Source organism: Saccopteryx bilineata, chromosome 8 (assembly GCF_036850765.1).
Source record: "Saccopteryx bilineata isolate mSacBil1 chromosome 8, mSacBil1_pri_phased_curated, whole genome shotgun sequence".
NCBI lineage: Eukaryota > Metazoa > Chordata > Mammalia > Chiroptera > Emballonuridae > Saccopteryx > Saccopteryx bilineata.
The window spans coordinates 57,198,132-57,202,057 of record NC_089497.1 but is presented as its reverse complement, the minus strand read 5'-3'; positions in this window follow the sequence as shown (position 1 = coordinate 57,202,057).

The window sequence follows — 3,926 nt, the reverse complement described above, 5'->3', positions numbered from 1 at the left end:
ATGATTGATGCTTCTCATCTCTCCGTTCCTGTCTGTCTGTCCCTGTCTATCCCTCTCTCTGACTCTCTCTCTGTCTCTGTTAAAAAAAAAAAATTGGCGTTGTCCCGGAGGACAGCTGTGATTGGCTCCAGCCACCCGCAACCATAAACATGAGCGGTAGGAAATGAATGGATTATAATACATGAGAATGTTTTATATTTTTAACGTTATTATTTTTTTATTAAAGATTTGTCTGCAAGCCAAATGCAGCCACCAAAAGAGCCACATCTGGCTCGCGAGCCATAGGTTCCCAACCCCTGCTATACGCCAACCTTGAAACCTGCCCTTGCGAAACAGAAAAATCTGAAACCCTATATCAGCAAACCTCCTAAATTCTATCTTTCAACCCCTACAGGTCCCCTAACCCTAAAGCTCTCCCGTATCCCTGAAGAACTAGGAGAATGAATAGCATTCACCTCTTAATGTTTCTCAGTCTTTTTACCCTCCACATAGTAAGGGAACAAGATCACTGGGTCTTCTTGGCTGAAGAAGAGCCTATAAACAGACATGAAACATTTCTCTCAGTTAGCTCAAACTAACTGCTCTCTTCAGGGCTGCCAGGAAAAAATATCTCTAACTTTACCATAGAAAAACTTTCACACACACACACACGCACACACACACACACACCGCTATACAACTCTCCTTATCCAAATGCTTCCTTCTTTATCAAGTTCTTACAGGCCAGGATGAGAGAAATCTCTAGAATTACCTACAATCAAATGCTCCTACACTCCTATTCCCCAATACCCCAAGGAGAACTTCATGAGGGAAATATCAAATAGGTATGGATGACAGCAGGAAGAAGCCACTCATCATCCCGAGAAGTTCCCTCCTGAATGTTCTCCAAACCCCTTCCTTTTAAACCACACATACTCAGTCCTTCTAAAACTTACACCAACAGGTTCCCCTGTATCTTAAAATCTCCACATGTCCTCCTATTCGAGAGGAACCAGACCAGCACGTCTCATGAGGCTCATCCAGGAGACCATGTATCACCATGTCTCCCTGTCCAATCAGCACTCACAGCAAACAACTAACAATTATTACCTTGCAAAATTTTTTTACTTCCTCACTCAGGTTTTCGAGGACATCACCTGGTTCAGACCTCACAGCATGGAAATTGATGACCTCCTTAACTGGATGAGGGACTTGGCTTGGCAAGGTTCCCTTCTCGAGTTCTCTCCAGAAGAAGCAATAATTTTCCAATTCTTTCTCCTCGTCACCCCTCACCGTATATTATAAAATTAATAACTGCCTTTCTTTTATATGTAACGACAGAGTTGAGAAATGATAGATACGTGAATTCCAAACTGCCCTTTTGCTGTTCTGCTTGGCTGCCTGACCTCACTCTTACTGGACTATTGCCCCTGAGGCAGAGGAATTCCAAGAAGCTGGTCAACCTGCCCCAAGAAGGAGCATTCCAGAAAGCTGAAATCCTAAAACTATAAAAGGGAACATACCAGAACTTTTGACTCAGTATCCCCTCAGGTTCTCCCAAACACTATATAACCCGCCCCTAGTCTATAAAGGTGCTCTTCTCCCCAGGAGAAGTGCCTGGCAGGGTTCCTTTCTTCCTTTCAATAAAGCCTGTTACTCTGGTCTTTTCAGACTCCCATGGATTCCAACAGTGCCCACTCTGGTTATAGTCCAGAAAATCAGTCCATGCACATGGGGCATCAGCCACCCCCCTCATTTTGGCCATCCTGGCAGGTCTTACACTGTCCCAAGGAGGAGCACATGGCAATGAGAGTCAGCATTTCCATCTCTGCTCCAGAGAACATGATGCAATTCACCCCTATGTCCCAAAATCGCAGACCTACCAGGAACATAGTAAGTATTCCTTGCTGCTGGGCTCTCACCTTCTAGAGACTGCAGATCGCCCTCCAGCCCGATTCTCCTCATCCTCCAAAAAGGAACTGAAAACACCAGCTCCCGCTGCTGGTCTCGAGCCCTGGGCTGCTGCAGCCTTCTGCTTCACAGACCTTGCAGCTCCGGACCTGGCCTCAGCCTCAGCCTCAGCCCCAGCCTCCTGCCGCTGCTGGCTCTCTACAATGTCCAAGGCAAGCTGTAACTCATGAACCTGTGATTCCTTCTCCAGCGGCTGCTCCATTTCCAAACAAATCTTGCGAACCTGGTTGGCCTCCTCCTGTGCTTGCTCCAGCTCCAGGGTCGGCATCTCTTTCTCCCACGTTTGCTCCAGCTCCTTCCACTGCTCGGTTTGCAGGTCCCAGGCAGCCTCTTCCACAGAGCTCTCGGTTTCCTCATGCATGGCTGTAAAAGTCAGCCAGCCTACGATCCCCAAAAGGACAGCCATGGGGAACCATAACAGCAGCCAGTCCTCTACTCCACCGCCTCAAAGGTGGTGGTGACTCCATACTGATCTGTATCAAATCCTGCCAGAGACTACGCAAAATGTAAAGCCAATATCCACGGCCACCATCACAGCCGCCTGGCCCATGCAGGTTCTCATTACATTCGGACAGACGGTAATGAAACAACAGAGCCACGAACTGGTGGGCCATTACCTTTAATCCTAGCTTGCACCCGGCGGGCAAGTAAAAACACACACTGGGCTCCAAAACCCACTCATTCAGTGCGCACAAAGCTACTGACTTATCCGAGTTTCCTAGAATCAAAGGTTTCTAGCTCACCAGACTTTATTCACCTCTATTCCCCATCTCCTTCCTTATCCCTCAGCACTCCGTCATCTTGGCTGCTTCTCCTGGCCTCCTCCATGTGGCCTCTCTCTGCTCTCTGCTCTGTGCTCTCTCCTCTAATGCTAATTTCAGGAACGGAGAGAGCAAGCTCCCGGTCTGCCCCCATTTATAGTGTAGAAATCAAAACCTTTAATCCAATATACAAATAAGGAAGTCTCTAATACAAAGTCACTTATCTGAGGCATAATGGGATTCCTCATGAGAGTGCACCACCCTACATCAAAAAGTGTGGGAAAGGCTTAGTCCTAAAACCAAGCCCCAGGCTACAAGGATTCTGCCTGCCCACAGCCCGCCCCCAACACACATTAATACAATCACGCCCATTTCAAGCATAAGGGCAACTAATATCTTCGCCTGGGAGATGGGCTTCCACGTGGGCAGCGCCATCTTTAACAAAGTGAGCATGATATATTTTATCTGCCCAACACGGAGAGGCACTTTCCAAGGATGTTGCATTTTGTACTAAATCAATTACAAACATTCACTGTTACCTCATCTATCCCTCCTGACACACCTATAAGGGTGCTACTAGTGTAACCCTCTTCTACTGGACAGGTAAGTGAGGCTGTGAGAATCAAGGGGCTTGCCGGGATGTGAACACGGGCAAAGCTGGCCCGAGAACATGGGCTGCCCCAGGCCACACTCAGAAGTGGATCCAGGCACAGGGCTGTCTGGGCTGTCTGCTGCAGTTTTCAGGACACCCCAACCAAAGTCCAGGTGCAATTGCCCTTATCGCCTGTGCTCCAGATCTCCATAATCACTTGAGGGCCCCCGGTCAAGCTGGCCCCCAGCCAGGGAGGAGGAGGAGGCCTGGGTCAGCATCTGTAGGAGATTGGGCTCATCTCTGATAACAGAAGTGCTGGCCCTGCTGATGTTAGAGACAGGCTGGGGGCTGAGCTTCTCTCTGAGAGGGCGGAATTCCTCAGCAGAGCTTTCAGCCCACTGCTGCTAAGAGGCACCTCTGCTGGGGCATGCAGTCCCTTCCTCTTCCCCTTGCGGGAGGTACCCAGAGCCTAGAGGGGTCTCTGCTTGTGCATCTGCTCTGTCATCAGTCCCCTTGGCTGAGGAGTGCCTGGCCCCACAGCAGATATGGTCAGGGAGGAGGGACTTGCAGACTGGCATGGGCCACCTGCCCCAGCTACAGTGGTCCCGGTGACAATTTCACTT